The sequence below is a fragment of the Balaenoptera borealis genome, assembly GCF_965194805.1.
Source record: "Balaenoptera borealis genome assembly, chromosome: 18".
Classification (NCBI taxonomy): Eukaryota; Metazoa; Chordata; class Mammalia; order Artiodactyla; family Balaenopteridae; genus Balaenoptera; species Balaenoptera borealis.
Genome location: NC_138877.1, coordinates 4,102,389 through 4,121,047, shown reverse-complemented (window position 1 = coordinate 4,121,047; position 18,659 = coordinate 4,102,389). Strand labels below are relative to the sequence as shown.

General features: G+C 43.4%; 1 protein-coding gene across 2 annotated transcripts in view; it reads left to right on the top strand.

The window, feature by feature from the left end:
• Window positions 1-18,659, top strand: part of SPATA13 (spermatogenesis associated 13) — a 266,445-nt gene that overhangs the window by 1,269 nt on the left and 246,517 nt on the right. The gene's annotated exons all lie outside the window — the stretch shown is intronic.

The following is an 18,659-nucleotide window of genomic DNA, read 5'->3' as shown; positions in this document are numbered from 1 at the left end:
GAATTGACCTTCGGCCTTTCCGACATATTAACCAAAATCTTTGCTAAAGAAAAGCGCATACAACAGACAGCAGTATTAAAAATTCAGACAGTCGCATCTTAAAATGTCTCAGAAAGACACGACTCTCACAATGCACGTGAGAGAATTAATTTCATTTTATTTCACTGGGTATTTTCTTGCATGTAAATGTTTCAGATAATTTTGGCTTCTTATTTTAAAGGCTGTTTTAGCTATACACTACAGAATAAAGTTGACAAGGACTTTGCATGACCTTTTCCAGAGCAGTGACTGACAGCGACCGTAGTACTTCCCCCTACTCTTTTTTCCTTTTATCCTCCTATAGCTAAAAGTATCTTTTGGTGTTTTTCATCTCTTTCTCCAGATTTAAATTGCCAAAGACACGGGTCTGTTACCAGTACTTAAGATGTGTTCCACACACTAGTTTATTTCTTCCTCTTCCTCCATTTAAAAATTATCTATGTATTATTTATTTATTTATTTGTGTATTCACTCATCAGACATGGATTGAGGTTCTGATACATGCTGTGTACCTTGCTAGACTCCAGGGAAGAGGAATAAGTGGTAGGAGGGACACACAAAGTTGCGTCAGAAAAATTCACCGTTTAGGGAGAGGCAAAGGCTGGGAAGTCATCAGAATCCATTATGATACTTTCTCATCTAGAAATTCCACCCAGGATGACCCCTGCTACTGGCCAGGAGAGGTGCACTGATTATTCTTGCCCTTTTAAGGCAAAGGTAGCCATTTAAAATACGAGGAAGATGACACTCATAAAAGTACAGTAATATGGCCCAGGACTTACAGTCAGTAAGTGGTAAAGTCAGGATCCAAATTCAAATATGGCTCCTAAGACATGCGGCTTCTGAAGCATTAAGCCATTTGACCCTGTGTCCCTACTAACCAAATTACCATATTTTGAATTTTGTGAATTTCCACCAAAAAAAAACCAACTATGCACTTTCCTTTTCGGTTGAGCTGTTTTTAAAGTCAGGTATTTCAAAAGTCAGATATGAATTGCATTTCTCAAGAATGTATGGTTTTCCTACTGAAATGTTGATATCGTCAATAATCTTGTTTTCAGGGGTTCCCAAGTAGTTAATGAGAAAATTAAGATTTGGTTATTCAAATCGTGTTTTAAGAATATTGGAAGTACTTGTGTATTTTTTTTTTTTAATTTACTTATTTATTTATTTTTGACTGCGTTGGGTCTTTGTTGCTGCACTTGGGCTTTCTCTAGTTGCGGCGAGCGGGGGCTACTCTCCGTTGCAGTGCGCGGGCTTCTCACTGCCGTGCCTTCTCTTGTTGCGGAGCACGGGCTCTAGGCACATGGGCTTCAGTAGTTGTAGCTCACGGGCTTAGTTGCTCCAAGGCATGTGGGATCTTCCCGGACCAGGGCTCGAAGCCATGTCCCCTGCATTGACAGGTGGATTCTTAACCCCTGTGCCACCAGGGAAGTCCCGGTACTTGTGTATTAAAGGGTTCTGTTGTACAAATTGTTACACAATTAGATTTCATTAAAGCAAAATACATTACTTAGTTAGCATTCAGGTTTTTATTGCCTTTCCTGATTTTAAATGTTTTCTATCAGATTTGTTAGCTTCTTCTGGCATTGTCTTTAGATAGGTGATAATTGGAAATTGCTGTGTGGAAAGTTGTCCTAAAAAGTTCAGGTATGTACCTAGCTTGACCTGCAGTGAGATTTGGCTCCATATACCCCGTCACAGCCCTGAAAACCACGTTGAACTAATTTCATAAGTGTTTTTACAGTTAAAATGTTATTTTCCTGAATAGATTGCAGGATCGATGAAGGCAGGAACCAGATCTTTTGTGTTTTTAGAATCTTTCTCTTAATACCAGCTACAACACTCTTCATAAATATTAACTGGCAGGAGAAACAAAAATAAACTTTATCAGGCCAACAAAATATAGAGTAGAAGAAATAATCCTTTATTCAGAGTCACAGAAGTTCTAATTATTTGTTGATTACTTTTTTTCCATGATACCTCACTATTAAATTCTAGGTAGTACCTATTTTGCAGATAGAAATTTTTACCCAACTTAATTATCCATAGATGATCACAGAAGGTAAGAAAAGAATTAACAAGACTTACGGTGACTAGTATTTAAGTATTTTCCAGTGTGTTATCTTAATTGAACCTCACAACAACCCTGAAAGTGTAGGGGAGGAAAACTTTTTCCTATACCCTCTGGGTTTTTTGGCTGGTCTAATAATTTAATTGACATAAGACAGATTAACAGGAGAAAAACAAATTAGTTATGTACGTAGGGGAGTCCCAAAGATATGAGACCCAAGGGCAAGTTGGGCAGCTGAGGCTTCTATACCATCCTGAGCTGAGGAATGGGATGGGGGCCTGAGGCTTCCAAGGGGAGGAGGGTCATTCACAGGACAATAAGAAGAGAGATGTTTGGTAAGTTGATGGCTGTCCTGCCATATATATAGGTCATTCAGATAAAAGTGATCTCTGGTAATAGCTCTCTCTCTCTGAGTCTGGCCCCAGTCTCAATTCCTTTAGGAAATTGAGGGGGAGGTAAAAAGCCCCTCCTGGGTCTCTTGGGCCCCGATTCTCTTTAGGTCAAAACTATCCACGTGCCAAAGTGGCACATTTTGGGGAGGCTCGTTCTGAACCCCTTCAAAGGAATTCACATCACCAATTTTTTTTTTTTAATGTATGAGAAAACAGAAGCTCAGAGAAGTTGAGCGACTTGGTCAGAGTCACCCAGCAAGGGAGAGTCACATCTTCTGATGAAGTCAAGTGATGCCCTTGCAAACCAGACACGCCTGTGAGCTCTGGGGTCCTGAGCCTCTTGACAGACCTGGGGAGTCTGGGTGCAAAATGCCTTCTCTCCCTCTCACCTTCCCCAGGCTCCCACTCTGTCTGGGAAGAAGGCGAGGGAACCTCTTTTAAAAGACAAGTAAAGAAAGAGGCGGGGCAGAAGGAAGGGGGAACCAGTGTTCCAAATTGGTAGTGGGGAGACCCCGGGGGAGGGGTACGCTAGTCTACTAGGGCTTCTGTAACAAAGTATCCCAGACTGTCAGACTTAAACCACAGACCTTTACTGTGTCACAGCTCTGGAGGCTGGAAGTCAGCAGGGTGGGTTTCTCCAGAGAACTCTCTCCTTGGCTGGCTGATGCCTCCTCTTTGCTGTGCCCTTATGTGGTCCCCCCTCCGTGTGTGTCTCTGTCCTAGTCTCTTCTTGTTATGACACCTGTCATATTGGATTAGGGCCCACCCATCTGACCTCATTTTATCATAATTGCCTCTTTAAAGGCCCCAGCGCCAGATACAGTTGCGTTGGGAGGTCCTGGGGGTTAGGACTTCAGCAGATGAATTTTGAGGGAACTCATTTCAGCCCATAATAGAGACAAAGGAAAGTGAACTTGGTCTATGACCCAGAAGACAAGACATTTCAATTGCTTTACGGTTCCCATTAGTTTTCTCTCCTGACACCGATCAACGTTTGGGTGAGTTGTGGCAGTTTTTTACAACAGTATATTCCACCGGACGTATAAAGAAAACAAAGAGATTCAGAACTGAACTCTTCTGTATGTAGTTTGCTTTATACTTTATTTTCACTCTCACCTCTGCACGGCCAGCTTCCACCCTTGTCACGTTTTGACGAGAGCAGACAAAGCTGATGATGACCCCCATTTCCAGCTAGGTATGACCTGTCTCTCTGCCTTTTTTAGTGCCGTGGAGTGATTTGAGTCACGTGCACTGCCTGGGTAGCATGATAAATCCATTGGAAATGAAATCACAGTACTGAAAGGAGAGGGAAGCGTAGATTTTACAACCCTCAGAGCCATGAAGATAAAAGCTAGGGCAACCTTCCATCTGAATGGCATTTTCCATGCTTATTTCTAACAAGATATGCTCAGCATCGTGTTTCAGACTGTGGAAGGTAGCCAGAAGAATTTGAAGGTTTTCTCTGAGGCACTGAACAACTCACAAGGTTATAATTGGAATGTATTGCAGAGACTCAAATTATGAAAATGCTGTGGTCATAGACTATCAGGGACCAGAGGGAAGCCTGCAGGTCTTGTAGCCAGTGCCTGGCCCTTGGCTGCACTCCACAGAACCTGCTTTGCGAAGGCAGGAATCCAGGCTAGGTTTCAAGGTAGCCCGAGAAGCTTCCAGAGTTTCCTGCAATAAAGGTTTCGGTATTCACCAAACATCAGGGTCTCAAAGGACTTTTGTTTGTCTCCTCGATTTCCTTCATTACTTCATATTTTGCCGTCAGAAAAGGTAGAGCGTGGGTGTCCACTTTTTTGCATGGAATAGCTTGTCATTTGCTAAAAGAGTCTTACTACGTCATTTCTTGGCTCTTTTTGGTAAGTTGAATGGAAACTCTGTCCATTGTGACGAATCTGTTTCTATCACAGTCCCAGGGAAGCCGCCCCTCACCATCCTGAGTTGTGGGTTGTTTTTTATGTCTTCACCGCACTTGCTTGAGTTGTGACTTTTGAGGGCTGTCCTATTTACTTCTAATCGTGAGGCCCTGGACTCTATTCTGAGATATCCTTACGGAAGAATGTGTATCCCATACACTTGGGGAACCTTTTTCCAGGAATACCAGCTTTCAAAATGTGCTCTTTGGATGGGATCCAGCAGCTTTCTTTCTTTTCTTTTTTTTTTTTAACATCTTTATTGGAGTATAATTGCTTTACAATGGTGTGTTAGTTTCTGCTGTATAACACAGTGAATCAGTTATACATATACATATATCCCCATGTCTCCTCCCTCTGGCGTCTCCCTCCCACCCTCCCTATCCCGCCCCTCTAGGTGGTCACAAAGCACCGAGCTGATCTCCCTGTGCTATGCAGCTGCTTCCCACTAGCTATCTGTTTTACATTTGGTAGTGTATATATGTCCATGCCACTCTCTCACTTCGTCCCAGCTTACCTTTCCCCCTCCCTGTGTCCTCAAGTCCATTCTCTACATCTGCGTCTTTATTCCTGTCCTGCCCATAGGTTCTTCAGAAAGATTTTTATTTTTTTTAAGATTCCATATATATGTGTTAGCATACGGTATTTGTTTTTCTCTTTCTGACTTACTTCACTCTGTATGACAGACTCTAAGTCCATCTACCTCACTACAAATAACTCAATTTTGTTTCTTTTTATGGCTGAGTAATATTCCATTGTATATATGTGCCACATCTTCTTTATCCATTCATCTGTTGATGGGCACTTAGGTTGCTTCCATGTCCTGGCTAGATCCAGCAGCTTTCCACGATGGGTGGTTTCAGAAACAGGTTCATGTGTGAACCAGCTATCATTATCCCAGCCCAAAAGGAATGTGTCCTCCTCAGAGCAGTGCGTGCTCAATCAGTGAGGGGCTGGAGGCTAGTGCCTGGAGTTTGAAAAGTCAGCCTTGAAAGTTAGTGCAAGTTCCTGAAGGGCAGAACTCTACATTTCCCCTTCTGATTCGAGCCAGACATTTGTCTCCCTGGTCAGTTGTGCATATCGGCTGGCACAGGTCCAGGAGGTGGGCTGGTCTGTTCAACGGCTGCTTCTAGAACACCTTTAATTAAGATCTCCCCTCAGAGGCACTCCCCTCAACTTAGGAGAAAAGAAGCCAGCACTGTTGTACGAAGAGTGAGGAGGAACTTCTGTTCATGGCTGTCCGTGGCTTCCCCAGGTTTGGGCCAGTGAAGTACCCTTCATTCCTCTACACCACTGGAGAAGGTCATGACCTTGAAGTGGCCTGGACGTTCCCAGGCTTTCAGGGAGTATTTATCAGTCATTCACGATCTTCTCAGCCTGCAGGGCATGAGAAGACATGTCATGGGCTTTCTCCTCAAGCAGCTGGTACTCTAGTTCAGGGTAAACAGATGTGAAAATAAGAAAGCACAATTCAAGGCTCTGTCGTGTACACGCCGGTAGGTGTGCCCCAGACACGAGGAACAGCTGCTCGAGGGGGCTCAACAGCCAGGGAATTGCATCCTCTTTGTTTTTTCTTTATTTTCTTTATGTTTAAAAAATTTTTATTTTATATTGGAGTCTAGTTGACTCACAATGTTGTGTTAGTTTCAGGTGTACAGCAAAGTGATCCAGATATATATATATATAAAATAAGATATATTAAGATATATATTATAAGATATATAAGATATATATATATATATTATATATATATCTCTTTCAGGTTTTTTTCCCATATAGGTTATTACAGAGTATTGAGTAGAGTTCCCTGTGCTATACAGTAGGTCCTTGTTGATTATCTATTTTATATACAGTAGTGTGTATGTGTCAATCCCAAACTCCTAATTTATCCCTCCCCACCATGTTTCCCCTTTGGTAACTGTAAGTTTGTTTTCTAAGTCTGTGAGTCTGTTTCTGTTTTGTAAACAAGTTCATTTGTATCATTTTCTTAGATTCCACATATAAGTGATATCGTATGGTATCTGTCTTTGTCTGACTTACTTCACTTAGTCTGATAATCTCTAGGCCCATCCATGTGGCTGCAAATGGCATTATTTCATTCTTTTTACGGCGGAGTCGTATTCCATCGTGTATATGTGTACCACATCTTCCTTACCCATTCCTCTGCTGATGGACATTTAAGTTGCTTCCGTGTCTTGACTGCTATGAACATTGGGGTGCGATGCATCCTCTTTCCTCGCTGTGGCTTCCCAGATGCGGATCTCCTTCAAGTTCCCATCACCCCAGCCCCTTAACCTGGCCCTTTCCTGCTTTTCCAGTGAGGATGCTCAAGAAATCCTATCTCAGATGAGTTTAAACCAGGGTGAATCTGGCCACAGGATTCGAAGCCTTTATACTCCTGGGAGCTCCATCAGGATTTGATGGAAATAAAGGAGGGACTGGGCTGAAGGAGCAGAAGAGAGAGCCATTTCTACTGTCTCATCATGCATAGAGTTCATAAATCCTTGGAAAGCCATAAAAAGACTGCCTGAGTATTCATTTCAAGGACAGAAGGATATGCAGGCAACATAAGAACAGGAGACTGTGTGGATGGCCACAGCAGGGCAGAGAGGGGAAAAAAAGTGGTCCAAACCCTAGTTGGTGACAGGATAGAGCACCGGCAACTGGTCCTTACCCTGAGACCAAGGGAAGAAAATAAACATGGCGGCTAGGAAGCCAGCTCTGGGATACAGATGTGTCCCCTGGGGTTATACCCCTGGAAGCTCTGTGCTCCCCACTCCTGAGCTCTGTACTCCTCACCCACTGGGGCCCAGACCCCCCTCCCCCATGATGATCAGCAGTGATTTGGAGCTGGAGGGTCCACTGCAGGGAGAATAGAGTCTCTGATTCCATCGGTCCTGGCACTTGGAGTTGGCACAGTCAATTCTGTTGTAGGGAGTTAGGTTTGCAGGTGATTTTTAGCACACCACTGTTTCTTGTGCTTGTGTTAGGTATTTGGGGCTGGCCCAGGGACCAGTTCTGTATATCCTATTTGTAAGGAAAATATATGCTGAACTTGAAGCAAGTGAAATGTATGTTTGAGCAGCAAGCCTTTGTGAAATGAAGATCAGGGCAACTGGGAATTTTATCTGGACAGCCAAGGCATAGAGGAATGAGCATTAGAGGAAGGTGGGGAGACCTGGGTACAAATATCATCTCTAATACAAATTCACAAATTTTAGCAAAAAGCGAAATTCCCCGGGAGTTGTTATCTGTAAGAGGAGGGACTTGATTAGATGATTTCTGAGGTCCCGTTGTGTTCTGGAATTCTGCTCTTTCTGAAAGGCAGCCTAAAATGGGATGTGTCACCTCTAAGTATCGCAGATGCTGGTCAGGTATCCATCCCTTTGCCTTTTATTCGTGAGTCTCCTGGTGTCCCCGTGAGTCTGTCATAGTCAGCGATGCTGCTTCCTCCCTGTGTCCATACACAAGGTTGGGGACGTCTCTCCAGGAAAAGGTTTAGAGGAGAGAATTTGTCAGTTTTCCTTAACTGATTCTTTTGTTTCATGCCTTTGTAAAAATAAAGCTGTCTCCACGTGCTCTTGGCTTCCATGTCTTGGCTGTGAGATCTCAGCCTTGAGAAACCATCAGGCCAGGTAAGCTGTTTTTGTTGTTATTACATCACATCTCAAGGAGAGCATCCCAGAATGCATCCCCAGATCAAAGGCCTGTAATTTCCTTTGACTGGAAACATGGAAGGATCTCCTTGTGCAGTGAATTACAGCATATACAAAGTGAGGGACAATTCTTGGTCACTTTACACGGAGCAGGAAATTTTGAAAAGTTTAGAATTTTGGTATTTTGGATTTATGCTTTAAATGAACAAGGGGATCAAACTAAATGGAACCTACACTGAATCTGGCTAGTGAAAGTAGGTCTCTTAGTTTATAGAATTTATCATCTTGGGATCTTATGTATCAGGTTTCCTTGTAGTGTCTCTATTTAGGTAGTAAATGTGGTGTTTTAGAAACTTTTTTCCTTTCTAATTATATATTTATTTATCTATTTTGAAAGGAAAAAGAGAAATCCACACAAACATTTCTCAAAAGCCTTCCAATTAGGCAAATCTTAGGAAAAATGCATATTACAATCTGAAATGCATATTATGATCTGTAGTTAAATTAGAATGTTTTGGTTTATAAGCTGAGTGTACCCATACCATCAGCATGAGAAGTATATACAGTTTTCCCTTTGAAAACATTTCTGTCCAAGATCCAAACGATGGACCTTTATTTCCTATCTCAGATCAGAGAGATCATTAAAAGGAATTCTAGCTTGGTACTTTGCTTACTTTCTCATCAGAGATAACTAATTCCGTCTCACCTGTGTTACAGCCGGGTAGAAGCATTTGATAGTGTTTCACAAGCTAAGGAGTGGAGAAACTAACAAAATTTCTGACTGTGGTGGTTACAATTTTGAGAACTGTAGTGGGATACACTTAATTCTTAGCATAAAAACATGTCATTGATTTTTTTTTTTTAAAGAAAGGGAAATAACATTAATGAGTGCTGACTGTGAACCGGACATTGATGTATTTATGGTATTTGGAGCTGTTGTTGCTTTTATGTTGGAAGTTAGTAAAGTGAGACATGGAGAAGTTACATCACCTGTCGGAGGACACACTGAATAAGTGGCAAAGCTGGTGTCCAACCTCAGAAAAAAAAAAAGAAAAGAAGAATTTTTACTGTCTAGCTCTTGAATATGTATGTCACTTGAAAATGAGGAACCACATTATCTCTAAGATACCCATGTTTTTTGTGGGATGAAAGATAGCTGGAATAATGTGAAAATCAGCGGTTCCTCTGATTGTGGGAGTATATTCTCTGGAGTAAAGTTTAAGCACTTCTAACATTAAATATTATATTAATCACTATTAGCTCTGGGAATCTGCCCAAACAAGTCATTCTTCCAACAATGTCTGTCTTCAGCCAACTTAGGCAATCAGCCACTGAATGAGGCATTTTTCCCCCTAAAAGACATGATTTGACCAGTAAGAATTTGGTTATGCAATTAAATGTTGACAAATTGGGAGGTAAAAGCTCTGGACTTGGAAATCTTGGTATTTTGATGATCTAAAGTATAAATGGTTTTTCCCCCCTCAATAAATAACAGCTGTACAAATTTTAATTTCAAATCGGCCAATCTTCAAAGCTACACTGCAAGCTATAAGTTAAGATATGAGGATAATAATCAAGAAAAGTCAAAATGCCATCAGCAGTGAGAACCTGTTTTTTAAAGAAGAAAAGGAAAAGAGGGAAAATTCCTTTAGAAAATGACCTAAGACTTTTTTTCCTGTTAAAAAATGAGAAAAGTGAAAGAATTTTCAAAGAATGTTGACCGATGATAGAGTTTCTTGTAAAAACTATACTTTTTAGTGGAACTCTAATCAGAAGTTTAGGAGTCAGTAGCCTCTTCTAAAGGCAACAAGAGATAGTATCATCAGGATTTGATGAGTATGATATCTGCCATAATCTAGTCAGCGGCACTTTGTTTTAGTTGTGGAGTGATGGGCTTAGTAAAGTGGGCGTCTGCGGCTGCTGGAGGGAAGATGCCAGCCAGCAGGGTCATGGGCACCAGTGGAGCCACAGTGGGACCAGGGGATGCCAGGGTGGACCGGAAGGAGGGCGGGGTCTTCACTTTCAAATAGTTCATCCTTGATTATTTCTTTGGAAAAGGTGCTTCTGGAATTTCCATTGGTATCTGATATATGAGGACAGATTATGAGGGGTGAGAAAGCTTTAGCCCAAGTAGTTGGACTGAAAGCAATGTATGAATTAGACACATGATAGAAAACAACATCCTTTGTTAATATTTTTATTCAAGTGGTTTTATATTAAAAATTTAGTGTTCCTGATAGTTTAATTGCTAATTGAACGTAAAGATATATCCCACTAGTTTACTTAAAAATCTATTTTTAATAAACTGATTATTTAAAACATGGATTTTCATAGTGGGAAAGATGGCAGTTTTTAGGAAAGCAAGAAAAACTCTATTAAAATTTTTTTAAATTATGTTAATTTAAAAATTTTAATTTTTAAAAATATATAATTTATTTACATGCTATAAAATTAGAGGGTTATGAAACAGCATCTGCTGAAAAGTAATCTCCTCTCTCCTCCAGCCTTTCACCCCACTAACCCTTGCAGGTCACCCAGCTGCCCCTCTGGGAGGGGCTGGTATTACCATTTTTTCCATATGCTTCAGAGAAGGTCTGCTCCTGTATAAGGAAATATGTTTTCTCCTATCCCCCTCTATTTTTTACACAAGTATTGACATAGTATACATAGTATTCCGGATCCTTTATTTTTACTTAATGATATATTTCAGAGATGATATATTATGGTATATTTGACATATTATGATATATGATGTATTAATGATATATTTCATATCAGTACATAAAACACTTCTTCATTCTTTTATTTTTATTGTGGTAAAACATACATAACATGAAATTTTCCATTTTTAAGTGTACAGTCCTGTGGCATTACATACATTCACATTGTTGTGTAACCATACCACCATTTATTTCTACAACTTTTTCATCATCCCAGCTGAAAATCTGTACCCATTAAACAACAACTCCCTCTACCCCCAGCCCCTGGTAACCACCATTCTACTTTCTCTCTCTAAGAATTTGACTATTTTAACTACCTCAGAATGAGTAGAATCATATAAATGTTATCCTTTTGTGTCTGGCTTATTTCACTTAGCATAATATCCTCAAGGTTTATCCGTGGTATAGCATATATCAGGATTTCATTTCCTTTTCATGGCTGAATAATATTCCATTGTATGTATATACCGCACTGGGTTTATCCATTTGTCTGTCAGTGGACATTTGTGTTGTTTCCACCCTTCTTCATTCTCTTTAATGGCTGTGTAGTATTCTGTTCTATGGTTGTGGCATATTATATAAACCAGTTCCCTGGTGACAAGCATCAGGTTACTTCCATGTTTCAGTGAATAACTGTGAACCTAAACTATTTGACACATGCATGTATCTAGTAAACAAATTTCTTGAAATGGATTGGCTAAAACAAAATGTTATGGGCATCACAAATTTTGGGCTCTTGCCAACTTGTCCTCCATGGACGTTGTCCCCATGTGCACCCCCCCAGAGACTGCCTGCTTCCCAACCCCTCGCTAACACAGTGTCGCCAGACTCCTTTTCCCCTTTGCTCATCTCGTGGTGGAAAACGCTGTCTCGGTACAGTTGCAACTGACATTTCTCTGGAGTGAACTCTGAGTGTTTCAGGGCCGTTGTATTTTCTTTCACTGGGACTATCTTCATTTCCTTTGTTCATGTCTCAGGTGGGCTGTTGAGTTTTTTCCTCCCTCTTCTCTATATTGGCTGTTGCTGAAAAATTTGCTTTTCTTTGGCATCCTTACCGCAGCCTGTGGGAAGCTTTTGGAACTCTGCTGTGAAACGGGAATTTTGTCTAAGAATAGTGAAACCTGCTTTTCAACACCATTGACCAAATACTGGCTCGGTGACAATAATTTTGTTAAGAGGACAGACTTTAGCAGGTAGGAGCTATAGGGGGCTTTATTGAAGAGGTTATATTCAGAAGAAAGTTTATCTACTCTCCCAGTGTGTTTAAAGGACTTATTCACCTTTCAAAAGGTGGATGCATAAACACAAGACAATATATAACATGAGATGTACTGAAAGAATAACCGAAAGATAGCAGGCTTTCACACCCACCCACGGACCAGGGCAGGGTGTTGGCAGGTGTGGTTTTGGATATGATGAGGCTTGAACAGAATACGGTTAGGAGCAAGCTCTTTAAGAAAAAGAATCCAAAGTGACCAGATTGTTAGCTCCCCTCGCAGGCCTGGGGAGGGGCCCTGCAGCCCCAGATTCCGTGGCCTCTTGGCACGTGGGACTCTGGAGTGCAGGCGGCACCAGCTGGGCCTCGGGGTCACAGCCACGCTGCCCGCAGCGTCCTGGGAGCACGTCCAGCGAGGCAGGTGACAGCTAGAGGTCTCAGTGCAAGCACCAACGTGCTTCCAACAGCGTCCACAGGGGGCGACGGTGAGATGGCCCCTTTAATGATGGGGATGTCCATGTCACCTGCTTGCCCTCGGTGGCTTCTCAGTACCGTGTCACCCACGTGCTCCGCGCACCCGGCCTCATGCTGGCACCACAGAGAAGCTTAAGGTCAGTGGTAAGTCTAGCTGAAGAGAACGAACATACAGAAGCCTGACATCAAAGAGGCTTTGCAGCGTCTACACCTGTCATCTCCAGAGCGGGAGTGGTGGGTACTCCTCTTGGGGTGGGTAGACGGTATCAGAGTGTGTGTGTGTGTGTGTGTGTGTGTGTGTGTGTGTGTGTGTGTACACACACGTATACATAAACATACATATACGTACACGTATGTACATATATGCGCATATGTATGTATGTCAGAATGTATGTATATATCTCCTCATCTAATAGAACCTTAATATTATTTATAAATTAATAAGTAAATGTGTATAGGGATGTTCAGAGTTTTTACATTTTTTCCTTATTGGGCTGTGTCATTGGAAAGGCATGGAGACCATTCATCTTGACGGACAATGCCCTAGAATCGGAACTGATGATGTAGCCCTTTAGGGTTGTACGTGCAGACCTTTGAGACTCGGGGAAGGAAGACACTGTGCGGGCAGGGCTGTGCGGCGGTGAGCTCTGTGTGTCCACTAGTCTGGGCCACGAGGTGCCCGGGTACTTGGTGAAACACTTTTCTGGGTGTTTCCGGGAGGGTGTTCCTGGATGAGCTGAACGTTTGCGTTGATGGACTCAGTAAAGCAGACAATCCCTCCCGACGCGGCGGCCTCATCCAATCCGCCAAGGCCTGAATAGACAGCAAGGCAGGGCGAGGAGACTTTGCCCCCTCTGCCTGCCTGTCCTCCAGCTGGACAGCGGTCTGCTCTCGCCTTCGGACTCGGACTAGGCCTTCAGGCTTCCTGGGTCTCCAGCTGCCAGATTCACGCTGCAGCTCGTGGCCTTGTCAGCCTCCGTGACTGTGTGAACCAATCCCTCCTAATAGACCCCTATCCAGCGTCTGTTGTTTCTGCGTCTCTGGAGGGCCTTAATGGCAGCTGCTGGGCCCCCTGTAATCTCAGGCTGGCCCACGCTCCTGAGCCCTGGATCCCTGCAGAGCCACGCGGGGAGCTTCAAGAAATACCAGTGCTTGGGTTTCTCAGAGAGTCTGGTTGATTGATTGATTGATTGATTGATTTTAGAACACTAAACATTTATTACTTTTCGTGATTCTCTGAGTTGTTTGGATAGTTCTCTTGGTCTGTGTTGGCTTGGCCAAGGCTGCGTAGTCTACAAAGGTATCATTCACATGACCGGCCATTGTTGGACTGGTTAGTCCTGTTTAAAGCTTCTCTAGAAGCTTCCTTGGTCAGAGACTCTGATTTAATTGGTATTTTTCAAAAGCTCCCCCAGTGGTCCGGATTGAGAACAAGTGATGCAAATTCTAGCGTCGCAGGTGTCGGAAACCTGATTTGTCGGCTCGGAGACACTGCACCCCCATCTCAGTTGTGGCCTCAGGCTGGCCAAGCATACAGGACAGAGGAGGACACCAGCCACCTGGTTACACACCCTCCTGCCTGACGCTGACCGAGGGGCTTTAGAAGCTGGTTCTGAACTGGGAGGGTGGCTCTGCGAGCCTGTGGGCGGGAAGGAGGGGCTGAGAGGCTGGATGGGGCCGTGGTCAAGGGCCCGGCCTCCTGCCTCTGCCGCCTTCATCCACCAGTCCTCAGTTTACCCTTCTGTCGAATGGACACGGTTAAAGACAGAACTACCTCCTGGAGTTGTTGGGAAGATTCAGCTGACACAGAAAGAGTGCTTCGAGTGATAACTAGTTGTCACCTCCACAGGTGTTAGTTACTGTCACTGAGACATGCGTCCCCCTCCACGTGCACATGCACCTGCCCCCAGGTTTGCGTTCTTGCCACGTTTGCCTTGCTGGCCAAAACGCTTTGGCTGGTTCCTTAATGTCCATGTTAACTGAGGTCCTTGTCTGGCTGTACACGAGTTCTCCAGGCCTAGGAGTCCATCATATATGTAAGGCGACTTTGGATGTCTCTGCTCTGGACCAGTCTGTGTTCATTTTCAAAGTGCAGTTTTCAAGGGCGTCTTCGTCTGGTTGTATTTCTAGGAGGGATGTCTCACTTCTCCTCATGTCGTGTACTGACACCCATGTTGGTGCTGTCGCCTGTGCTTTCAGGAAAGGCTGGAAGCACCAGAGAAGATGGGGTTTAAAAACGTCAACAACCTGAGTTGCCACACGGAGGGCAAAACGAGCCAGCTCTGTGGCCCGCGTGGCCCCTCAGGATCCTACGCCTGACACTTTGTACCTGCAGGGTCACAGCTTATGGCCCTGCACAGGAGAACAGAGCATCCTGGGGCTGGCTCAGTGACATTTGCCGTCCAATGCAGCAGTTTTGTATGGACGACTACATTTTTATTGATGGTTTTAGTAGATCTGATACCAACTAGTCTGTGACCCGTGTCAGTGGTATTAATATGCTGTTATTTTTAAGTGGCTTGTGCGTGGAATCAGGCATACTGTCTTGTCAGCACATTGAATTTAGCCCAGTAAAGGAATTTACAGCAGCACTTCCTTCCTTCTGGAGGCCCTTGGAGAGAGTCCATTTCTTTGCTTCTTCCAGCTTCGAGGTGCCGCCTGCATTCCTTGGCTGGTGGCCCCTTCCTGCATCTTCAAAGCCAGCCATCACCTCACTCCGACCTCTTCTTTCATCCTCACTTCTCCTTCTCTGGCTCTCCTGCCTCCCTCTTTTCCTTATAAGGACCTTTGTGATGACGTTGGGCCCATCCGGGTAATCCTGTAGGTAGGTGTTGCTCTTCTCATGTTATGGGTCGGAAAACACGGCTTAGAGAGTCCTTGCTGTTTCTGGTGCCCCATTCCTCTTAAGAGCAGTGGATAATGGAACAACCCATACTCGTTCTGGGTTTCTCGTCACTCTTGTAAGGATCCATTGTGATTAAAAGAAAAATCTGGGTTTTTAAAATGATTATTTTTCTACGTTTTCCTTCCAGTTTTATTGAGGTGTAATTGACATACAGCACTACATAAGTTTAGGGTGCACAACATGACGATTTAACTTACGGACGTCATGACATGGTGACCACAATAAGTTCAGGGAACATCCATCATCTCGTATAGATATGAAATAAAAGGAAAAGAAAAACTATTTTTTCCTTGTGATGGGAACTCAGGATTTATTCTCTTAACAACTTTCATATATAACATACAGCAGTGTTAATTGTATTTGCTGTTGTACGTGTTGTGCATTACCTCCCTAGTACTTATTTATCTTAAACTAACAATATTGTGAGTGAAATGGTCTCCATTTTTGTTTTGCCTTTGCTTTTTTTCTACTGAGGTATAATGGACATACAATACATTGCACATGAATTTAAAGTGTACAGTTTGATCTGTGCATGGATCTACTTCCTATCACTATAGATTACACTGCATTTTCAAAGACTTTATATAAAAGGAATCACACGGCGTGAACTCTTTTTGCGCCCACAGCCGTGTTGGGATTCATCCTAGCCTTTGGGTGTGTCACTGGTTCGTGCCTTTGTGTTGCTTGGTGCCATTCCCTTGTTTGTCCAGTCACCTGTGAATGACCATTTAGCTTGTGTCCAGTTTGGGACTATGACACGTACAAGCATTCACGCACAAGTCTGGGTGTGGGCCTGTGCTTTCTTTTCCCCTGTGGTAACACCTCCTAATTGAATGTTGGGCCATGTGGCAGATTGTTCAACTTTTTAGGAAACTGCCCAACTATTTTCTGCCATCGCTGCACCATTTTCCATCCCCGCCAGCCATGAATGAAAGTTCCAGTTGCTCTGCCCTTCTAAAGAACACTTGGTGTGGCCAGTTTTTCAATTCTTGCAGTTCTGACATGTGTGTGGTGGTATCTTAGAGAAGTTTTAATTTGCATTTCCTTAGTGACTAAGGATGTGGAGTATTTTTTCATGTGCATATTTGCCATCTGTATATCTTCTTTCGTGAAGTATCTATACAAATATTTTGCCATTTATTTATTGGATTGTTTGTTTTCATATTATTGCATTTGAGAGTTCTTTATACATTCTAGACAAAAGTCCTTTATCAAGTATGTGATTTGCAAACATTTTCTCCCAGCCAGTGGGCTTTTCTTTTCGTTCTCTTTACAGTGCCTTTCAAAGAGAAGAACTGAATTTTGATGAAATCCAATTTATCAATTTTTTCTTTTGTGAATTATGCTTGTTGTTGTTGTATCTATGAAATTTGCCCAATACAAGGTGGCAATGCTTTTCTCCTGTGTGTTCTTATGGAAGTTTTATCTATCTAGTTAAGTTTTATATATTCAGATTTTACATTTAGGTCAGTGATCCAATTTGAATTAAGTTTTGTATATAGTGTGAGATATGAATCAAGGGTTTAAAAAAAATATGTACCGGACCATTTGTTTCAGGACCATTTGTTGAAAAAGCTATACTTTTCCCACTGAATTGCTTTTGCGTTTTTGTTGAAAATCAATTGACCATATAGGCCTGAGTCTATTTCTAGACTCTATTTTGTTCCATGATCAATTTTCCACCTTTCCATCAATACCAGGCTGTCTTGATAACTGTAACTTTCTAAGTCTCAAAATCAGGTACTGTGGGCCCTCCATCTTTTTCTTTTCAAGGTTGTTTTAGCTATTCTAGGTACTTTGCCCTTCCACATATTTTAGAAACAGCAGAAAGGGCAACTGTTTGGAAGTAACTCAGGGACTAAAATGTGACAATTGGGTTTCACAGTGCCCTTTGCCCGAGCTGTTTTGGGGGTGATGGAGGAAGCCAGCCGAGGACGGAGCCGGGGGAGACGTAAGGGCAGCTTTGTGCTCAGCGGAGGGGGAGGCAGAAGCTAGAGACGCACGCGGGGTTCAGAGGGGGGAGAGCCCTTTCAAAATGGGGGGATTTTAGTCTGTTAAGATGCTGATGGAAAGGTTCACATTTCGAGGAAGTAGTCAAACACACAAGAACAGAGAGAGAAATACTAGTGTAGGGTTATTGTGGGGATGCGGGGGAAGGTATAAATAGTTATAGGGATGGTGAGGGGATTTGATGGGGTTTCTGTCTGATGACATCTGTCTTCTCTGAGAATTAGGGACTGAGGTCTGCTGAGTAGGGGGAAGTTGGGGGCGGAGTGGTTGGAAGTTTGAGGAAAGTGCAGAAAGGATGAAGTGGTCCGCAAAGCAAGTGGGAGAAGGAGTTGACCAGAGAAATGGGGCAGGACCACCATCAGGCAGGGGGATCCTGAGTCACCTTTTCTGAGCTGCTGGGCTGCTCCCTGGGAGGGAGAGCACCGCAGAGGATAAAGCAGGGAGCTGAGCTGGTCCAGGCGAGCATGGGGGGAGTTGGGGGTGGGTGTGTTCAGGCCGGGGTATGGATGCTGTTTAAACAGCAGTTTGTCATCATAAGAAAGCAGGGGACTGATGGTTTGGAGAAAGTAAAGGAGTTGGTGCCTGAGCAGCTCAGGGTGGAGGAGCAGTGGGGATGCCTGAAGGGGCTGCGGGATGCGTACTCTCGAGACTTGGACGTGAATGTTGGGAGGACAACACCCCGCGTGTGCCTCCCGCGTGTGCCTGGGGGGGATGGGGGGACACAGGGAAAGATCATGGGAGCTGGGGAGATGAGGGGGCCAAGAGACCAGGAGGCATCCGCGTGGACCCTGACCTTGCCCGAGCGATGGTGGGACCAGGGATAGAGAGGGGGGCTGAGCCCGGAGCCAGGGGCAGGAAAGGGCAACGGCAGAGACAGGCTCAGGAGCACGGTTGAGGCATGAGCTTCAGAGAAGCAGCGTTAGAATTCTCTTCCTCTGAGGCAAGAGGTAGTGGTACTAGAAGAGGGTTAAGATTCACGTGAGTGACTCACCCATACATCTCTTCAATAGCTCACCCTAGCGCCACGGCTGTGGTGCATAAGGCTTTCAAAATTTTATTTATTTGTGGGTGAAATTTATTTATTTATTGAGTGAAAATAAATTGAATGACGGGAGTTAGGCTTGCAATCACAGGGGTATAGAAAAGAAAAGAAAGAAAAAGAAAAGTCTCTTCTGGAGATATTCACAGCCGTAAGCAAGACTGGCGCATTAACACATGAATTCCAGAGGCAGATAATGTCTGCTGATCTGTATT